At 46.3% G+C, this 21,286-nt stretch overlaps 1 pseudogene; it reads left to right on the top strand.

Annotated features, from left to right (window-relative positions):
• The first annotated feature begins 264 nt into the window (after positions 1–264).
• LOC148382161 (DNA (cytosine-5)-methyltransferase 3C pseudogene) lies at positions 265–1,753 on the top strand (annotated as a pseudogene).
• Positions 1,754–21,286: the final 19,533 nt, after the last annotated feature.

The raw sequence follows: 21,286 nt of genomic DNA, 5'->3' as shown, positions 1-21,286 counted from the left end.
CGAGGGCTTCTCTTGGTGGCCCGGCTTGGTGATTCCTTGGAAAACCAAATTTTCACCTCCAATTCTGCCATTGTTTGGAGATGGAAACTTCTCAAAGATCCCGATGGAAGCTTTGATGCCTTTTCGGAATTTCACCAAATGTTACTGCAAAAATTCATATGCCAGCCTGCCCACTTACAAGGCTGCCATCTTCCAAGTCATAGAGCTGGCAAGTGAAAGCTCTGAGAGTCCTTTGAAGAGGCAAAAAGAGATAAAGAAAAATAAATGAATCTGATGCTGGACTGGGCAGTGAAAGGATTTCTGCCATCGTGGCTGCAGGGATTTGTGCCACCTGCCATTCACAAAGCTGGCAAATTGTCCAATTCAGATTCGACTCAGTCGGACTACCAGCCGCCTGTGAAAAGGAAACATGCTTTTAAGAGTCGAGCAAGCACCTGCAACTACACTTTCACAAGGGACACTTTAATTGAGAGGCTTCGAGACAAAGGCACAAAAATCGAAGATTGCTGTTTGGCTTGCGGGTCGCCTGATGTGGTTGTGCAGCACCCATTCTTTGAAGGTGGTCTTTGTTTCAATTGCAAGGAAAACTTCACAGAAACACTGCATCGCTACGATGAAGATGATTACCAGTCGTACTGCACCGTGTGCTGTCGCGGGTCAGAGGTCATTCTTTGTGGCTACGCCAGCTGTTGCAGATGTTTCTGTAAGGAGTGCGTGGAGATCCTGGTGGGATGGGTAACCTTTTGTGAGCTGAAAGATATTGATCCGTGGAGCTGCTACATTGTCCAGCCAACACAGTGCGAGGGAAAGCTCAAAGGCCCAAGACTTCTTTGCCAACAACAGCACCATGGAGTTTGTGCCTCGTAGAGTTTACCCGGCCATCGCCGCAGATAGACGCAAGTCCTTGAAGGTTCTGTCGCTTTTTGGCGGCATCGCAACAAGATACCTGGTGCTCAAAGACCTTGGCTTCAAGGTAAAACGGTACATTACGTCAGAGATTTGTGAGAATTTCTTTGCGGTGGGTATGCTCAAGCACGCTGGTAAGATTGAATACGTCAGCGACGTCTGCACCATCATAAGGAAACACCTTGCTGAATGGGGCCCTTTTGACCTGCTGATTGGAGAAAGTCCTTGCAACGACCTCTCCATGGTCAATCCCCTACAGAAAGGATTGTTTGAGGGCACCGGAAGGCTCTTCCTTGAATTCTACGACATTCTGACGCTGCTGAAGTCGAAGGAGGGTGACGACCAGCCTTGCTTCTGGCTCTTTGAAAATGTGGTGTTCATGTCCAGCAGAGACAAAGTCAAAGTCTGCTTTATAAGACGGACATCTGCAGATTCCTGGAGTGCAATCCAATTATCATCGATGCCATGACCGTCAGCCTCGCACATCGAGCTCGCTACTTCTGGGGAAACCTCCCAGGCAAGAATACACAGGCCGCATCCCTGGATCAAAAAGTGAATCTTAAGGATTGTTTGGAAGTTGGCTGTGTAGCAAAGCTGGACGAGATGTGAACCATCACAACAAAGGGAAAGGGAAATTGAGACTTCCGGTCATCATGAACGGCAACTGTGGTGTAACGAAATGGAGCAGATTTTTGGCTTCCTCAAACACTACACGGATGTGAACAACATGGGCCGCCTGTAGCGCCAGAGGGTCCTGGGGCATTCCTGGAGTATCGCTGTCATTCGCCACCTGATGGCGCCACTCAAGGATTATTTCGAATGTGAATCGCACCAGCCAAGTCCGTAAGGCCGCAGATGCATGAATACCGTTTCTGGACTAAAAACCGCAGCCGAATAAAAGTCACGCCAGATAAGATTAGGGTAAAGTCTTGTTTTGTTTATGTATAAGCAGCACGGGACAATAAGCTCGAGGTGTTTTAATGTTTAATTTCCATACATATGCACAAATCATACAAAATCATCAAGGTCATGAAAAATCCATAGATAAACTGCACTGGACTATAAAATGCAGGGTTCAAAGCTTGTGCAAAAAGTAGTGTCTTATAGTCCGGAAAATACGGTACTTCCATTCACGAGCGCGAGAGCTCTTCCCGGACAACCAAATGTTTGCTGTTAGAGATTTGTTCACTCCAACTTATTTTGCAAGAACCACACGGGAGACAAGTCCTTTTGGACACCTGCAGGTGGAGAGTCCATTCGTCGCTGTGCGTGCAGCGATGTTCGAATAGAGCTCTGGACTCTCCTTCCTGCAAGTGGATATTTATTAAGAGAAACAGAGCGGGGGTATGGGTAGGCTGGCTAAAGCCCTTGTCCTCTAGTCTAAACATGTCAGGGGATGTTTTACGACCTTGTGATAAGGAGGACAAGGTAAGGTATTTATTACCTGTTGCATTCCAACATAATCCTATGATAAAGATAACCTGGAAAACCCTAACACTTGCCACTACGTGTTGGTGTCCTCCCACAATTCAAAGAACATGTGTAAATTGGCCTTGGGTGAGAATGGGAATGTGGGTTTTTATTTTTCAATACATGCCTTGCAATTGGCTGCCCACTGGTCCAGTGAGCCTGCCTCTTGCAACCTTACTGAAGAAAAAAGATAGAAGATGGATGTAATTTTAGAAAAATAAAAAAAATAATAATGTCACAACTTGCGGTTACTTTGGTTAAAGGGAAGTGTGTACCGTAATTTCCGGACTATAAGCCGCTACTTTTGCCTCAAGTTTTGAACCCTGCGGCTTGTCGTCCGGTGCAGCCTATCAATGGCTTTTTCGTGATTTTTGGATTGATTAATACACTTATAAGCTCGAAAAAGGCTGTGGACCGCTGTTGTGGGGCACCGCTTTGCTGGGCGGAGGGGTATGTGAGACGGTCACTGGGGAGAAGAATGGTGTATTGGCAGGTAAATAGTGCCGAATAATTGACACAAAAAAGAGACAGACCGAGATCAAGACGGACATTAAAGAAAGGAAGGTTTTATACACATACCCTCATGGGGGACAAAAGAAATGCATTTGATGCCGCTTTTAAGTTAAAGGCAGTCGATTTGGCTCTTAACATGCAGTGTAGAGGTTTCTTCCAGTCACTAGGGGACACTGGGCTATTGTTGATGACATCTTGTGACCCTTTTCTTTCTTTATTTCCTGGTCACGTCTACTCTGGAGCTATACATGTAGCTCGCTAGTTTAATGTAACTTAGCGCTATGTGCATGATTAGAATTACCATGAACAGACCCTCATCATGGAAAATGCTAGAAGAAATGCATAAAAGCGACAACGAAAGAGAGACTGAGAAAGTGTGTGGTGAAGTATATCTGACGCTATTCCAATCGGACACTTCGATGGTTTCAGTGCACAGGAGGAAGATGTTCAAGATGGCGGCGCGTGCACACGCAGCGGCCACTCTCTGTCCCGTTCGGTGTTTTGTGAGTGTTTACTGAGTGATTGTCCGGCAGTTTTTGTGTGTATTCGTCTCGTGTGATACGTCGTGGTACTAGTGCGGCGGGCATGAGGTGTTTGCGGACCAGGAGAGGTCCTCACTGATGTGCACCCCCAGGAACTTGGTGCAGCTCACCCTCTCCACCACAGCACTGTCGATGATCAGCGGCAGGTGTGTTGTGTGACCCTTCCGGAAGTCAACAACGATTTCCTTGGTCTTATTGACGTTCAGCAGGAGGTTGTTGTCCCTGCACCACGTGGTCAGAAGGTCAACCTCCGACCTGTACCGAGACTCGTCGCCCTTCGTGATGAGACCCACCAGAGTCGTGTCGTCAGCAAACTTCACGATGCGGTTGTCGCTGTAGGTCGCAGTGCAGTCATGCGTCAGCAGGGTGAAGAGCAATGGACTGAGCACGCAGCCCTGGGGGGCCCCCGTGCTCAGCGTGATGCTGGCGGAGATCTTGTCGCCAACACGCACCACCTGAGGCCTCTGACAGAGGAAGTCCAGTAGCCAGTTGCAGAGGGAGGTACTGAGGCCCAGCTCGTCGAGTTTGCAGATGAGTCGCTGCGGCACAATGGTGTTGAAGGCAGAGCTGAAGTCCACAAACAGCAACCTCACATATGAGTCCCTCCTCTCCAGGTGGGTGAGGGCCGAGTGGAGGGCCTAGCAGATGGCATCCTCAGAGGACCACTTGGCACGGTACGCAAACTGGAAAGGGTCAATGGTGGGGGGGAAAACGGACTTGATGTGCTCCATGACAAGCCGCTCAAAGCACTTCATGATGATGGGCGTCAGTGCCACGGGGCGGTAGTCATTGAAGCAGGACGGTGCAGGTTTCTTCGGCACAGGAACGATGGTGGCAGCCTTGAAACACGAGGGGACAATGGCCTGCAGCAGGGAAACGTTAAAGATGTCCGTGAAGACACCCGACAGCTCCCCAGCGCAGTCCTTCAGCGCTCGACCCGGGATGTTGTCAGGGCCCGCCGCCTTACGGGTGTCAATAGCGGCAAGCGCCCTCCTCACACCGTCGGCAGAGAGGCGCAGGGGCTACTCGTGTGGGGGGGGAATGGTCTTCAGCGGGCAAGTGCTGTTCTGGGCGTCGAAGCGAGCAAAGAAGCGGTTCAGATCGTTCAGCAGACGGACATCGCCCTCACAGCTCCTCGGCGCGGGCTTGTAGTCCGTGATGGTCTGAATGCCCCGCCAAAGGCTACGTGCGTCCTTGCTGTCCTTGAAGTGGGTGGAGACCTTGCAGGAGAACGCTTTCTTCACTTCTTTGATGCCTCGGGACAGGTCGGCCATCGCTGTCCTCAAGCCAGCCTCGTCCCCCGCTCTGAAAGTCTTGTCCCTGGCCCTCAACAGTCTGATTGAGGCCAGATGGGGGAGGGGGGTGGCTTTGAAAGCTCCCTTTTGTGCCGAGTAGACTAGGTCCAGGAAGCTGTCTCCACATGTCGGAAAGGGAACATGCTGATGAAGCCTCGGGAAAACAGACTTCAGGTTGGCATGATTGAAGTCTCCAGCGAAGATGGTGAAACCGTCAGGGTGCGCTGTTTGCTGTTCACTGACAGCCTGGTACAGTTCACCAAGCGCCGCGATCCTGTCGCCTTCGGTGTTGGAAGGCGGGATGTATACCGCGACTAGCAGAATCGCGGTAAATTCCCTCGGCAGATAAAAAGGACGGCACTTAATGATCACAAACTCCGCAAGTGGCGAGCAGTGCTTACATACCACCACAGAGTCCCGGCACCATTCTTCTCGGATGTAGACGCATATTCCACCTCCTCGCGACTTTCCCCCTCGTACAATGGCACGGTCCGCCCGATAGCACGCTAGCCGCTCCAGATGCACGGCAGAGTCCGGAATGTTGTCACTCAACCAGGTCTCGGTGAACACGAGCACACAGCAGTTCCGCACCGTCCGGTTCGTAGACCTCAGCAGGCGGACGTAATCCATTTTGTTGTCCAGCGATCGAACATTCGCCAGAAGAATGGAGGGCACCGCCGGGCGCGCTGGGTTGGCCGCCAGCCTGGCCCGGACGCCTCCGCGCTTGCCCCTCTTCTGCCTCCTCGCACACCGTTTCCGACGGCTCCCAACCGGGGGAGGAATAGCGAGCGAGGTCGGCGACGTTTCAGGACGTAGCAGTCCGAGCGCCTTTAATGTCGACGCTTCAAAGTCCAGAACGCCGCAAAACCCGCTTCTGCCGATGTCGAGCAGAACCTGCCTGCTGTACTTGAAGCACGATAAAGCGCGACGAGACGAACACATAAGACTGTCGGACGAACACTCATTAGACGAACAAATCACCGTACTGACGGGACAGAGAGTGGCCGCTGCGTGTGCACGCGCCGCCATCTTGATCAAAGATCAACGTTCGTTCGCGGGATGACAAGATGGGTTGCGTTCGCCTGATAGGATCCACGAACCGGACAGTGCGTGCCTGCTGTGTGCTCGTGTTCACAGTGGCCTGGTTGACTTTCCGGACTCTGCTGTGCATCGGGAGCGGCTAGCGTGCTATCACTCTTATTGTTCATTGATGTTGACTTCTTGTTTTATTTTTCCTGTGTTGTTTACTTGTATGTGCGTTGTGAACTCTGTCTTGTCACCCTGGGATAGTGAGAAACGTAATTTCGATCTCTTTGTGTGTCTTGACATGCGAAGGAATTGACAATAAAGGAGACTTTGACTTTGACTTTGAAGATGAAGACGGCTCTCAGTGACTTTTACTGGTATGTTTTTTTAACCAGCCCTTTTTGTGCTGTGCTACCGTGTTGCTGCTTTGTTACCACCGCGTCTCAGTGACTTTTACCGGTATGTTTTTTTATCCAGCCCTATTAATGCTGTGTTACTTCTGTGCTGCTGCTGTGTTACCGCCGCGTCACAGACATTGTGTGGAAAAAAAGGTTAAGGTATGTTATTAAAACTTTGAAAACTCTTACTGTTTACCGTCTTTCTTTGTATATAACTCATGGGCACATGGGTGTTATCGTACAGTGCAGCTTATGTATGAGAAAAAAAAATGCCCTAATTTTTGCTTGTGAGGCTTATAATCAGGCGAGGCTACGTTATGTACTTTTGACACCAATTTTTGTGAATGTTCAAATTTGAAATGTCTTGAAACGGAATTGTGGGATATGTGTTTCATTTTTTTATTCATACTTTCATGATCCATCCACTCATTAGCCTCTGTAAGTGGATGAAAATGATCTTATATATAAAAAAAAAAACAAGTTTTGGATCATGACAACACGTCAAATGGAGTAGCAAACATTTGTTGTACTGTCGCTTTGTACAGTATGACAAGATAGAGGAAATTGTATTTTCAGGACGGCGTATTTTCTCAGTCAACTGACTTGTTTTTGTCTTATCTGAATAGCCTGAATGACGGCGAAATCATTAAAGGCACACGCTTTTGAATCCATCCAATCGTAAGGATAACTGATTATTTCTCCTTGTTATATACTTTCAACAGGCCGAGAGAACAGCTGAGTTTATTGTTTTGGTTTTTTTAACTTAATTTAACAGTTACACAGCACACAAACAGGAGACAGGCGGCGAGCAGAGCGTGGTTTAAAGGGTGAATGGTCAGGGCAGGCGGCTGGCAAGACAAAACGGGACAACAAGCGAAACAAGTCAGCAACGAGAGCCAGATGGTAGAGCGCAGTGGGCTTTCAGATAGCATTACGGGAAAGACTGACAAGTGAGTGCTCCGCTGGCAGCGTTAAAATAGCCCAATAAACAAGCCAGCGACAGGTGTGCTGATTGGTGGGGTGTGGCAGTGAGCGTGTGAAAGGTGGGGTTAAAGGAATGATCTGCAGATCGGCGTGACGCTGACTAGAGCTCATACATCGTCCACCATGTGCATGCGACACAGGATGGGAAAAATGTACATGGCCACACCCATGATGCTTGCATTTTGAGTGACGAGTAACGACAATTCTGGAAAGATCCACAACGTGTAACACATTTCATTCAGCCAACATCTTGTAGGACGCCACATATAAATGGATCATAACCAGTGACGTGCGGTGAGGTTCATGACTGGGGAGGCACTGACGTCAACCGTGTCACAAAAATAATGTGGGTCTGTATTCATCCAGGGCTGTTGAGTTCTTTCTGTTGCAGGTCCTCCATGAAAAAAACTGCACATGGTGGCAGACTGTGGGTCTCCCATGGGGAATCCTTCTTTCTTTCTGTAAATTGTGTTTCTGAATTGGAAGTATGTGGAAGTGGCAATGAGATGGAGTAGCTGAAGGATGTCCTGTACTGTTTGAATGATATCCTACAGGTAATCTAACAGTACACTGTTAGATTTGTGCACTTTTTGAGTGTCCTGTCTGCTAATAATGATGTGTATGGTGGCCTGTGTGGGTGTTTTTGTGAAGAGTGAAATAACCTCATTTGACATGAACATTTCATGTTTTTGTACTTTTATGTGGTTGAGTTCTGTGGTGGGATGTTTTGACTTTTTGCAATGATCATCTGAGTCCCAGTAATGGTTTTATTAGTTCTGTGAGTGATTTTGAAAGGTTGTATGATCCTATGCTGTCTACAATGGGGCGGAGAGGTGTACTTTGTTTATGGATTTTAGGTATACCGTAGATCCTGGGAATGATGTTTGCTGTGGGTAATAAGTGATTGTATGATTGGTTTTGTATTTTATTTTCAACGAGTAATGATTTAAGTCACCAGTGTCAAACTCAAGGCCCGGGGGCCAGATTTGACCCGCCACATCATTTTATGTGGCCCGCAAAGACAAATTGTGCATCAAATCCGTGTGTCATTTCTAGAATTGCAAATTGTCTTCACTTTTCATAATATCTTTGTTTTGTTTTTAATATTTGACCAGTTTTTACTTGTCTGATTTGAAAACGAGTTATTGGTTAATTTGTTTTGAGATTTTACTGTATATAATTTGAGGTGCTCATACATTTAATTGGGTTGACAGTCATAATAACCCTCCGAAAGAAGCTATGACTACAATGCGGCCTGCGAAATAAAAGAGTTTGACACCACTGGTTTAAATATAGGGTTAGGGTTTCAAAGTAGGGTTTCATACTAGAGTTAGGGTTTCAAAGTAGGATTCAAAACTAGGGTTAGGGTTCTAAACATGAGTTTAAAGCTATGGTTAGGATTTCAAGTGCCATCGGACCGCTAAAAAGTGTACATCCGCTCTCCTGGTGCTTTTTTCGGCCACCTTGCGCGTGTGCGCGGCCTCCCGGTAGTCCCAGGAGCGCGTGGAAAAGGCACAAAGTGCCGTCGGAACGGAGAAGAGGAGGATATGCTCTAAGTGCGACTGACGGTGTATTGACTTGGCGTGTCTGCCAGAGGGAGGTAATTCCCCGCTACAGCTGGAGCGGCAGCGATGAAAAGTCTCCCCGAGCCCCTGGAACTCTTCGTGGGGGGGAGATGCGTCCCGTGCGAGGTACCAGATCTCCGCTCCACGGTCAGCAAAGCCGCATTTGTTGGGCTAGCTGCCCGCTGGAAGTCTAATAACGCTCCGTGATCTCCGCCACGTTTCCTCGTCAGTTTTTCCAGGAGGCAAAACTCGACGCATTGCTCGCCGTAACTATCTCGTAATAGATGTACGAAGTTCATTTTGTCTTCACATATAAATTAGTTGATCGGTTCTTTTATCACTGACAAGTTATTTAGGTAGTTTTAATGCCCGGGGTGAAGAACGCCGTTTAGAAGAAGATGGATTTTATCTGATCACAGTCGAGGACAAGTCAGCCAACCATGGAGAAGACAGCTGGTTGAGGAAACGGGACAGACTCTGCAATTCCAGTGCTGGGGTCACGGGCCAACAATTAAATGCTGAATCACACCACACTACATTCCTTAGATAGGCAGCGTTGCTACAGTTCCAAACCCCCTCCCTTTAGTGCAGCAATGCCTCTCTAACCAGGGCAACCGAAACATTAAAATGAGGAAGGACTTAGAATTGATGAAAATTGCAACTGAGCTTCCTTTCTCTATCATTCTCCTCGTGAGTAAACCTGTCCTGGTTTTCTTCTCTTTGTTCCAGCGTGTGGTTTAATGTCTGATGGTACTTAAACCTGACAGGCAGTGATGTCCCCCGCCCCCCCTCCCCCGTTGAATTTGTCCGTGTCACCTAACCGTGTTACAAAAAACATTGGGGAACGCTGCTCTAGAGTACCTTATTCATTATTTAATTTGACCTATTTTAACCCTTGTGTGGTGTTCGGGTCCGTGGGACCCGTTTTCAGTTTTTATTAAAAGAAAAATGATATTATGAATTAATTTTTCAACTGAGACTCACTGTCTTTGGCTCATTTTCTGTGAAGAACATATATCAGAATACATATTTAATGACCACACATCATACAGCCCCCCTACACATTTCTATTACATATAAGATGTCCACTGGACCCTGGGCTAATAGAAGTGTAGAAATTGATGTTCTGTGTACCACACGTACACACACAAATGCACACGCACCCACAGACGCACACACACGCACAGCAGGCCGAGAGAGGAGGAGGACAAAGTGTAGGTACAAAGAACATCAGTGGGTCTAATGTGCGAGAAAATGAGAGTGGACAGTGTTGACAACCAAAGTTGCAACCTTGTGTGGGAACCATAGGTGCAGAAACACAAAAGAAACACTTCCCATACATTGTTTGTCAACACTGTCTGCTCTAATTTTCTCGCACATTTGACCCTTTGTCAATCTGCTACAAATTGGAGGCAGGACACTATAATTATAACTTTGCCACGGTGGTTTCTTATCACATTTGATCAATATGACCAAAAGGTACTCTGCGCAGAGGGCCTTTGAATTGATTTTGGAAGAGAGTGAAATTTTTGATTATGATGTAGAGGGAGAGAATTCAAAAGAAGAGGTTTCAGATTTTGAGGATCACATTTCCGAAAATTTAGTCTGACAGTGACTCAGAAGAAGATGATGAGATTGCGCATCAGCCAGTTCCAAAACAAACACGAGCCACAGGATCGGGCTGTCAGAACAAGCCAATCAGCATGGAGCAAGTAAGGAAATATGGATGTCAAAAAATTCTGGTCTAGCCAAGAAAAGAGCCACCCCGCAAGACTGCCAATGTGATAAGGATAAATGCAACCAGGGCCAACACGGATGGCAGTTACTCACACACAGGACATCAAGTCTTCTTTTGATTTTTTCATCCCAGATTCCATCCAGGAAATTATTCTTGACTGCACTAATTTAGAAGAAAGACGTCTTTTGGGAGAGAGTTGGAAGGTAATGAACCAAAGCCTCCATTGTAAAACGAAATGTAAAAAAGAAAAAGTGACTCAGAAGAAGATGATGAGATTGAGCATCAGCCAGTTCCAAAACAAACACGAGCCACAGGATCGGGCTGTCAGCAGCCAGCCCAAGGACCAAGCAGTCAGCAGCCAGCCCCAGGCCCAGGACAAGCCAATACGCAAAAAACAAAAAAAACAAATGTAAAACATAATAAATGGATGACTGCTCCTCAGTTCTTCACTGTATATTTGAACTGGAGGTCACTTATTCTACAGGTGCACACCTGTAGAATTTTTCTGTTGCCTCCTTTGGGTCTCTTTTCAAAGCTGTTTTATTCATCTAAAGAAACACCAAGTTACAGACAGATGACGTCAGCTTAACTACAGAAATTAGTTAATATAGCCATAGTGTTTGAACGATCAAACAGCGACATAGAGACAGACAGTTCAGTCTAACTGCACAACCTGTCAGCATAACCGTGTGATTACGCAATCCTCATAGGAGGCAAGGCACGAAGTTGCCTGCTCCGAGCGACTTGTCTAGTTTCAACATAACTATAACAATTCAGCGATTTTGGTTCAAAATGATACAAAACTAATGAAATTGAAAATAAAATGACTTTATAATACAAATAATTGAATTGGTTTTTTCCCCTATTAATGATGACAGGGGAGGCATTGGCCTCCCTTGCCTCCACTGACCACACGTCCCTGGAAGCCATAAAAAGTCAGTCGGCATCCGGGCCACGCGGTCGAGTTTTCTCGGGTCCTCTCGGCTCATCTCGCGAGGTTCGACCTCCGAATTTTTGTTTGACAACTGAAGCAAAAAAATCTCGAATTTTTCGTTCGAATCCCGATTTGTTCGCGAACCAGGATGGGTTAATGTTCATACAGTATCTCACATAAGTCATTTAATTTTTTGAGAAAACTCCCAGTATACAAATTGCCGTCTATTACGATTGATGGAGCACCCGCAATGGTTGGCCGCGTATTGCCAAATGCAGGCAGGATGATGCTTTTGCAGATTTCTTGAACTACCATTGCATAATCCACCAACAAAGGTTTTAGCGCTAAAACTGCTGCTCAAACTTTCCAGCGGCTCACGTGTTACGGGATCTGCCTTTTGTGTTTGTGTACCTTGACAACATCCGGGTGGCCAGATCATCGCCTTCAGAGCACCTTTTGCACCTTCGCACTCTGTTTGAGCACCTTACAGAGCACGGGCTCATCATCAATCCTGTCAAGTGTGAGTTTGACCTTTCCACCGTGGACTTTCTGGGGCACAGAGTCACCAAGGACGGGATCGGTCCTCTCCCGTCAAAAGTAGAGGTCATCACTATTTTCTCGCGGCCAGTCACTGTCAAAGCCTTACAGGAGTTCTTTGGCATGGTTAACTTTTACCACCGTTTTCTCCACAGGGCTGCCCAAACCATGTACCCCTGTGGACTGGAACCCAGAAAGGGACAAGGCTTTTGCAGACGCTATGACTGCCTTGGCTAAGGTTACCATGTTGGCCCATCCCGCCTCCTCTGTCCAACCAACTTACCACGGACGCCTCAGACTACGCAGTTGGTGCGGTTTACAAACTATGGGTGGGTAATGCTTGGCAGCCGCTCGCCTGTTTCAGAAGGCAGTTGTGTCCCAGTGAACGGAAGAATAGCACCTTTGACCGGGAGCTACTTGGTGTGTACCTCGCCATCCCAGACTTTCATTCACTGCTGGAGGCACGCCGGTTCACCATTTTTGTGGACCACGAGCCTTTGACTTTCGCAATGTCCGAAGTCGTTCAACCATGCTCTGGCAGGCAACAGCGGCAGCTGACTTACATCTCGGAGTTCACAGTGGACATTGCACACCTTACTGGAAAACACAACCAGGTTTCAGGATTGTCAACCGTATGACTGTGTCACGGTCGGGTGGGGCATGGAGCAGGACGACCAGGTGCAGCTTGGACCAGGGTTTATTGGTGAACTCAAAAAAGGCAAACTGACACGACGTAACCACAATAACATGAATGACTGACCGGGACGTGTAACCAGACGACATCAGGACATGACAACAGCAAGACCGGACGACAACAGGAACCAAAAAAGACCTCATGACAGGAACACACAACGTAATCCCAACACCGAACAACCACAACCAATGATCCGACAGGGAGTGAGGGGCAGACAGGACTTATATACACGACAGGTAACGAGAGGCAGGTGGGAATAATCACACTGATCATGGGCACACAGGAGGGGAGGGGCGAGCACACAGACAGAAACCAAGACAACAGACACATAGTGGAGCAGTTGGGGACGATACGTGACATATCAAGCATATCAAATCGAAGCTGGCAAGTACTGTGGGGATTTTATGTAAAACAAGAATAACTGAACAATTTGAAATTCAACCAAATTCACCAAAATGTTTTTCTCCTCTAATTTCAAAAATTTTCAACCGATCCATTCCAACTTTCAACTCTTCATCTTTTTTCTACCTATTCTACAACATTCACCACATTCAAATCACATTCAGAAACGCTCACACTCACACACATTTTGTTAGGGTTTTACAGAGTATCCTTATCGTATGATTATGTTGGAATGCAACCGGTAATGAATCCCATTCTATACAAGGTCGTAAAACACCCCCTGATATGTTTTGGCTAGAGCACAAGGGCTTCCTATTCAGTCTACTCTTGCCCCCACTCTTTCTCTTAATAAATATGTCCTTGCAGTTGGGAGAGCTTCAGAGTTCACTCCGTCAACGTGTGAGCTCTCCACCTGCAGGTGTCTAAAAGAACTTGCTTGTCTCTCGTGTGGTTCTTGCGAAATAAGTTGGAGTGAGCAAATCTCTAACACATTTCTCAATTCGTTACAACATCATTCGGCAGCATTCCCCAAGACGTTATTAAAATTGTTCACCTTCACATGCAATTTCAAAAAAGATGAAGAGTTGAAAGTTGGAATGGGTTGAATCGGTTGAAAAATTTTAGAAATTAGAGGAGAAAAACATTTTGGTGAATTTGGTTAAATTTCAAATTGTTCAGTTATTCTTGTTTTACATAAAATCCCCACAGTACTTGCCAGCTTCGATTTGATATGCTTGATATGTGGTTTCGAGTTTAATAAGTTGCGGTCGATTATCACGTCTAAAAATGTATTCTCAAACACTCTTTCCAATTTAACACTATCCATCATTAATTCTGCAGAAGTATATGGGTGTTTATTTCTTTTGCCAAACACCATGCATTTAGTCTTTTTTTAAATTTAAGGATAGTTTGTTTGCGTCGAATCACAACTTAAGCTTCCGCAATTTTGCTGTAACAGCCTCTGACAGCTGCTGGAGATCAGAACCTGTACAGAAGATCTTTGTGTCATCAGCAAAAATGACATATTTCAGAATTGTTGAGACATTGCAGATTTTGTTTATGTATAATATGAATAATTTTGGTCCCAATATCGACCCTTGCGGTACACCACAAGTTATATCTAAAAGAGAGGATTTTATTTCGCCCACCTGCACAAACTGTTTTTTGTTTTCAATGTAACTTTTTAACCAGTGTAGCCCCACCCCTCTGATCCCATACCTTTAAAGTTTTTGCAATAATATATCATGATTTATTGTGTTGAAGGCTTTTTTCAGATCAATAAAAACACCCACTGCAAATTTCTTATCGTCAATGGCCCTTGTTACTTCTTCCACTAAGTCCACTAAAGCCATGGCAGTTCACCTGTTGGTTCTGAAGCCATACTGACTGTCTGTGAGCAATTTATGTTTGTCAATGAAGCTGTCCAATCATACAACAAAAGGTTTCTCGGGAATCCTGGAAAACTGGAAGAGTAGTGAAATTTGTTAGAGATTTGCTCACTCCAACTTATTTTGCAAGAACCACACAGGAGACAAGTAAGTCCTTTTTGACACCTGCAGGTGGAGAGTCCATTTGTCGCTGTGCGTGCAGCGATGTTCGAATAGAGCTCTGAACTCTCCTTCCTGCAAGAGGTTATTTATTAAGAGAAACAGAGTGGGGGTTGAGAGTTGACAGGTTTGGTGAACCCCCGGCCTCTGGTGAGATCAGAGCAGGGGGTGTTTTACGATGTTGTGGGAAACAGAACAACTTTGATTGCTTCCTCTGCAGCTGGTCAATCAAGCAGAGAATGCAACCACTTTATTTTACTGCGTTGTGAGAGCAAGACAAGATTGGGTAATCATTATACATTCGTAATCACATTCGAACATAATCCTATGATAAAGATAACCTAGAAAACCCTAACATCTCCCTCCTGTTTTATCATATGATTATGTCACCCCAAACAACAAAGACAAGTAAAACAAACATATATACATGTATAATGAAGAAAGAAGAATACCGTATTTGCCGGTGTATTGGTCGACCTTTTTTGATCCAAAATCGACCGAAAAAAATCGACCTCGACTTATACACCGAGTCATAAAATTTAACTTCGTATCCATCGCTTCAAATGTGATGGTAACCAAGGCCGTTTCTCATGCATCTCATTGTGCGTTGCACTTAGAAAATTTGAACCGGGCGGCGTGCGCGAGTGCGCGGCCCGCTGGAAGTCGAATGAGGCGCCGCGACCACCTCCGCGGTGCTTATAAACAGCCGATCCGCTCGGCGGGGGCTATTTTCGGCCACTTGGCTCGTGCGCACGGCCTCCCGGATGTGCCGGGCGGGTGCGCGAGCTCGCCGGCCGCTGGAAGTCGAATGAGGCGCCGCGACCACCTCCGCGGTGCTTATAAACAGCCGATCCGCTCGGCGGGGGCTATTTTCGGCCACTTGGCTCGTACGCACGGCCTCCCGGATGTGCCGGGCGGGTGCGCGAGCTCGCCGGCCGCTGGAAGTCGAATGAGGCGCCGCGACCACCTCCGCGGTGCTTATAAACAGCCGATCCGCTCGGCGGGGGCTATTTTCGGCCACTTGGCTCGTGCGCACGGCCTCCCGGATGTGCCGGGCGGGTGCGCGAGCTCGCCGGCCGCTGGAAGTCGAATGAGGCGCCGCGACCACCTCCGCGGTGCTTATAAACAGCCGATCCGCTCGGCGGGGGCTATTTTCGGCCACTTGGCTCGTGCGCACGGCCTCCCGGATGTGCCGGGCGGGTGCGCGAGCTCGCCGGCCGCTGGAAGTCGAATGAGGCGCCGCGACCACCTCCGCGGTGCTTATAAACAGCCGATCCGCTCGGCGGGGGCTATTTTCGGCCACTTGGCTCGTGCGCACGGCCTCCCGGATGTGCCGGGCGGGTGCGCGAGCTCGCCGGCCGCTGGAAGTCCAATGAGGCGCCGCGATCTCCTCCGCGGTGCTTATAAAGTGCCGATCCGCTCGGCTTGGAGCTATTTCCGGCCTCCCGTTGGTGCCGGGCGGCGTGCGCGAGCTCGCCGGCCGCGATCTCCTCCGCGGTGCTTATAAACAGCCGCATGCGCACGGCCTCCCGGAATTTGAACACATTTCGTCAATAAATTTTGCATATTGAATTTTGAAGTTTAATATAATGCAACAATTGAGCTCGACTTATACAAAGGATATATCATAAAATCGTAAATTTCCGTCGAATTTTAGGGGGTCGACTTATACACCGAGTCGACCTGTACACCGGCAAATACGGTAGTAAAAATAAAAAAAAAAAACAATGATAGCAACACTTTCCAGTGAAGATGAGGCATTACCTTAATACCCCAGATCAAACGTATAGTGTAAGCGAAAAACCTGCTGGCCAGATGTTATTAGCAGGAAAATTCTTACACGGTCCCTTTGCCTAAGGCGACCAGAATGCTATCAATAAAAAACAAAAAGAAAAACAAGGAAACAGTACATCATTGTATCCATCACTTGCGAAGCATATTTGATGGTCAAATCAACAAGTTTCCATAAAACATGCTCAACAGAACAGCATCTACGCAATCCACGTCTCATTATCATTATCACATCAGTCACGTCTAAGAAGTTGTATATGTGCTCGGGTTTTCCTCAGCTGATGATGTTCTAGTCTGTAGGTGAGGTCTGTCACACACACTGGCACACACACTCGTGTCCAGTTGGCAGGCAGCATCGGACAACTCTTGTGACCACAAAACCACGATCCGTTCTGAACAGGCACGTGCACTCATAGGATGCAGGTGAGGCAGTGCCTCTGAACTTCTGGATGACGTAGGTCCCGTCCGATGGTGCAGCCATGTTGGTAGTAGAGCCCTTACACCTTGAAAACGGCTCTCTCATCCTGGCACACAGCGGTGATGTCCAAAGCTCCCATCCAGTTTACTCCTGGAGAGCAGTCGTCGTTAATGCATTTGTGGGTGCTGCAACCTTGGATGCAACATGTGTAGTTCACTCCAGCTGGTCTCTCCGTGTAGGCCACTTGTGGTATTGTTCATCCTCTAACAGTCACATTGAGATTTGCCCAGAAGTGTTCATCTTAGGCACCGTGTTTCGCTTCAGTGACATTCATTGCTCTGGCCTCCAAGCGACCTAGTGTGGAGGAAGAGGGGAGTTTTGAACACACATAACACCCCTCCCGTCGTGGCTGGCCCAGTTCCTTCTTTTGATGACCTCGATGTAGACCCAGTCTCCTGGATTGATGGGGTTGTCGACCTGTGAGGAGGAAAGATCAAGCGGCAGTAAATTTGTCTTTGACACAGTTTGAGTGTCCTGATCATATAATCTGCCAAGGACTGCTCTTCATCTGTTGTTTGCAACTCTCGTAGTCAATTGTCGTGCCCATTTAACTGGCAAATAGGAGTGTTTGCGGGAAGAGTTTGAACACCTCCTAATGATTCCCTTTAACCAAAAACTATTTATGACAGGGGCGTTCCCATTTATTACCTCCTGGTTTAAAAGAGATTGTCTTTCCCATGCCTTCTTTCTCCTCACACGCTCGCACCCACACAGGGCGTGCACACACACACACACACACACACACACACACACACACACACACACACACACAGACACACACACACAGAACACACAGACAAAGGGATTTTAATCCATCTCTCATGTAGCTTCTTTTGATAGAATCTCCTATTGGTAACTCTATAGCAGACGTTTTAGCATATAATCCCATACTCTGCTCTCTCGCTTCTACTTTTTCATGTCGGTGCAGTCGTAGGTGGCCCCTATTGCAGTCATCGACTTGTTAACTGTCGCCGTGTGACTCCTATGCATGATTGTGTGAATGTCAAAAATTGAACGTACCTAACTTTCTGACCATCCAACCTCCACTGTGGTACAAAAACCTTACTATTGTATTGAGTAGGTACATTGAGCAACCTAGCTTCCTCCTGACTGCCAAATGTCCTGTTCTAAAATTTATATAACTCGACCTCTACGTCTTAAGCTTGATGAGTCAAAATATCAGATCTTGCTCTTGTTTCCTACCGTTTTAGCCTATTTGTTTTATCCAAATCCGTTCAATCTCTAATTATAATGCTTTTCTCTGTAGCCCTACGTATTTTTCAAATTTTTATTTATTTATTTATCAAATCTCCTCAGTTCTGTCAAACTCAGTGCACAATGAACCTCCCTTCCACTTTGAACCAAGCTTCACCAAATTTGGTAACGCCGTAGCAAGGAGTGCGATTTGGTTGTCGGACACTCCAAGTCCATATCTTTTTGCCGCACTTCACCCTCTCAAGTTGGTGTTCTTTTGTTGTTGCTTCAGAGTGACCCCATCCATCACTCTTGAATGAGTCCATTGTTCAAATGAGTCAATTTTCATCATTGTGAGTTCCTCCGCTTTTCACTGTCTTTTCTCGTCCCCGAGGATGTTGTATTTCCTCCGGAGTGTACTTGTCCCCCTCCAGGCACAACAGCAGTCTTTTCTTGTCTTTCGCCAAAGGTCAAAGGTGCTTCAGAGCCAGGCACCATTTTGTAGTTGTTCACGGCTGCAGGCGAAGTCTCGGATTGGGTTTTAGGGACCCTGACACTGAGAATGACAGGCTGGGACATCAAACTTGTAAGACTATCTCCAAATGTAGCTGCTTCCATCAATTTGCTGGTTAGGTTTGTTTACCAAACTTCAAATTCTTCTAATAACAGCGGTCTCGTTTTTATATTGTAAATCCTGCAACTCATCCTATTTTTGAGCTACATTTTATCTATATTTCCAATTTAATCGGACAGTTTGTTGTCTTCAGTATCATTATTGAAAATCAACTCATCGAGGTCTGCTTTCCACATCAAGCCCTGATCGGTATGTCTTGACCTCTCACATGTTATTGTCATGCTTGCTCAAAAATGTGACTTAGAGTATCGTGCTGTGAATTCTCAATCTCCCCAATAAAATTGGATCCCACCTGTTAGAGATTTGCTCACTCCAACTTATTTTGCAAGAACCACACGGGAGACAAGTAAGTCCTTTTGGACACCTGCAGGTGGAGAGTCCATTCGTCGCTGTGCGTGCAGCGATGTTCGAATAGAGCTCTGGACTCTCCTTCCTGCAAGAGAATATTTATTAAGAGAAACAGAGTGGGGGTATGAGTGGGCTGAATAGAAAGCCCTTGTCCTCTAGTCTAAACATCTCAGGGGATGTTTTACGATCTTGTGATAAGGAGGACAAGGTAAGGTATTTATTACCTGTTGCATTCCAACATAATCCTATGATAAAGATAACCTGGAAAACCCTAACATCTCCCTCCTGTTTTATCATATAATTATGCTACCCCAAACAACAAAGACAAGTAAGAAAAAAACACATATATATGTATAATGAAGAAAGAAGAATAGGAAAAATAAAAAACAACAAACAATGATAGCAACACTTTCCAGTGAAGATGAGGCATTACCTTAATACCCCAGATCAAACTTATTGTGTAAGCGAAAAACCTGCTGGCCAGATGTTATTAGCAGGAAAATTCTTACACGGTCCCGTTGCCTAAGGCGACCAGAATGCTTTCAATAAAAAACAAAAAGAAAAACAAAGAAACAGTACATCAGCATATCCATTACTTGCTAAGCATATTTGATGGTCAAATCAACAAGTTTCCGTAATACATGCTCAACAGAACAGCATCTACGCAATCCACGTCTCGTTATCATTATCACATCCGTCACGTCTAAGAAGTTGTATATGTGCTCGCGTTTTCGTCAGCTGCTGATGTTCTAGTCTGTAGGTGAGGTCTGTCACACACACTGGCGCACACACTCGTATCCAGTTGGCAGGCAGCATCGGACAACTCTTGTGACCACAAAACCATGATCCGTACTGAACAGGCACGTGCACTCATAGGATGCAGGTGAGGCAGTGCCTCTGAACTTCTGGATGAAGTAGGTCCCGTCCGATGGTGCAGCCATGTCGGACGTAGAGCCCTTACACCTTGAAAACGGCTCTCTCATCCTGGCACACAGCGGTGATGTCCAAAGCTCCCATCCAGTTTACTCCTGGAGAGCAGTCGTCGTCAATGCATTTGTGGGTCCTGCAACCTTGGATGCAACATGTGTAGTCAGAAAGACTTGGAATGGTCCCTCCCGTCGTGGCTGGCCCAGTTCCTTCTTTTGATGACCTCGATGTAGACCCAGTCTCCTGGATTGATGGGGTTGTCGACCTGTGAGGAGGAAAGATCAAGCGGCAGTAAATTTGTCTTTGACACAGTTTGAGCGTCCTGATCATATAATCTGCCAAGGACTGCTCTTCATCTGTTTGCAACTCTCGTGGTCAATTGTCGTGCCCATTTAACTGGCAAATAGGAGTGTTTGCGGGAAGAGTTTGAACACCTCCTAATGATTCCCTTTAACCAAAAACTATTTATGACAGGGGCGTTCCCATTTATTGCCTCCTGGTTAAAAAAAAAAAATCTTACCCATGCCTTCTTTCTCCTCACACGCTCGCACCCACACAGGGTGTGAACACACACACACACACACACACACACACACACACACACACACACACACACAAACACACACACACACACACACATATGCACGCACACATACACAAAACGGCTTACAAAGTTCAGACGAACGACAACAAGACTGTCACAATTTTACAGAGATTACTCACAAACAGAACAAACAGACAAAGGGATTCTAATCCATCTCTCATGTAGCTTGCATTTAGAATTTTGTATAATCTTATAACACAACCAATCAATTATTCCTATTAAATGTAGCATTGCAAATCTTAAATTCACAATTTAGCTCCTTCCAATTCCTGAAAGCATGTTCTGTCGTTCCTTTTTTTTTTTTCATCGAATTTCTCATGTGACCTCGACACTTAACATGCACTCGTGTGGATTAGTTTCTGCTCGCAAACAGATTTCTCTCTTTTCCTCTCATTTTTTTTGTCAAATTGTTTCTGTTCTGCGGTGTAAATTGAATAGACAACAGTCTTGCAAATTTCTTTATACTAAAAGTTTAGCCAATCTTCATCAATTTGGGACTTTAACACATACGCACACACATGCACAGCTCTCGCGTGCGGAAGGTAGGTCTCAGCAACAATGATTCGTCACAGGCTGGCCATTTCCTGTGGTCGATCATGAGCTGGTCCCTCCCATGCACACGAGGACAGCACATTCTAATTTTATTTATTTATCTTCTAGAAGCAAGTTGCATTTCTCTACCACTTGATTTGCATATTTTAACTTTAGTGTAACACAAATTGATCTCTAGTCATTTGTAATTTGCCACCTCAAAAATAT

Source organism: Syngnathus floridae, chromosome 18 (assembly GCF_059516105.1).
Source record: "Syngnathus floridae isolate MCC-2025c chromosome 18, RoL_Sflo_1.0, whole genome shotgun sequence".
Lineage (NCBI taxonomy): Eukaryota > Metazoa > Chordata > Actinopteri > Syngnathiformes > Syngnathidae > Syngnathus > Syngnathus floridae.
The sequence above is the reverse complement of the archived record's forward strand: the minus strand, read 5'-3'. Positions and strand labels throughout refer to the sequence as shown.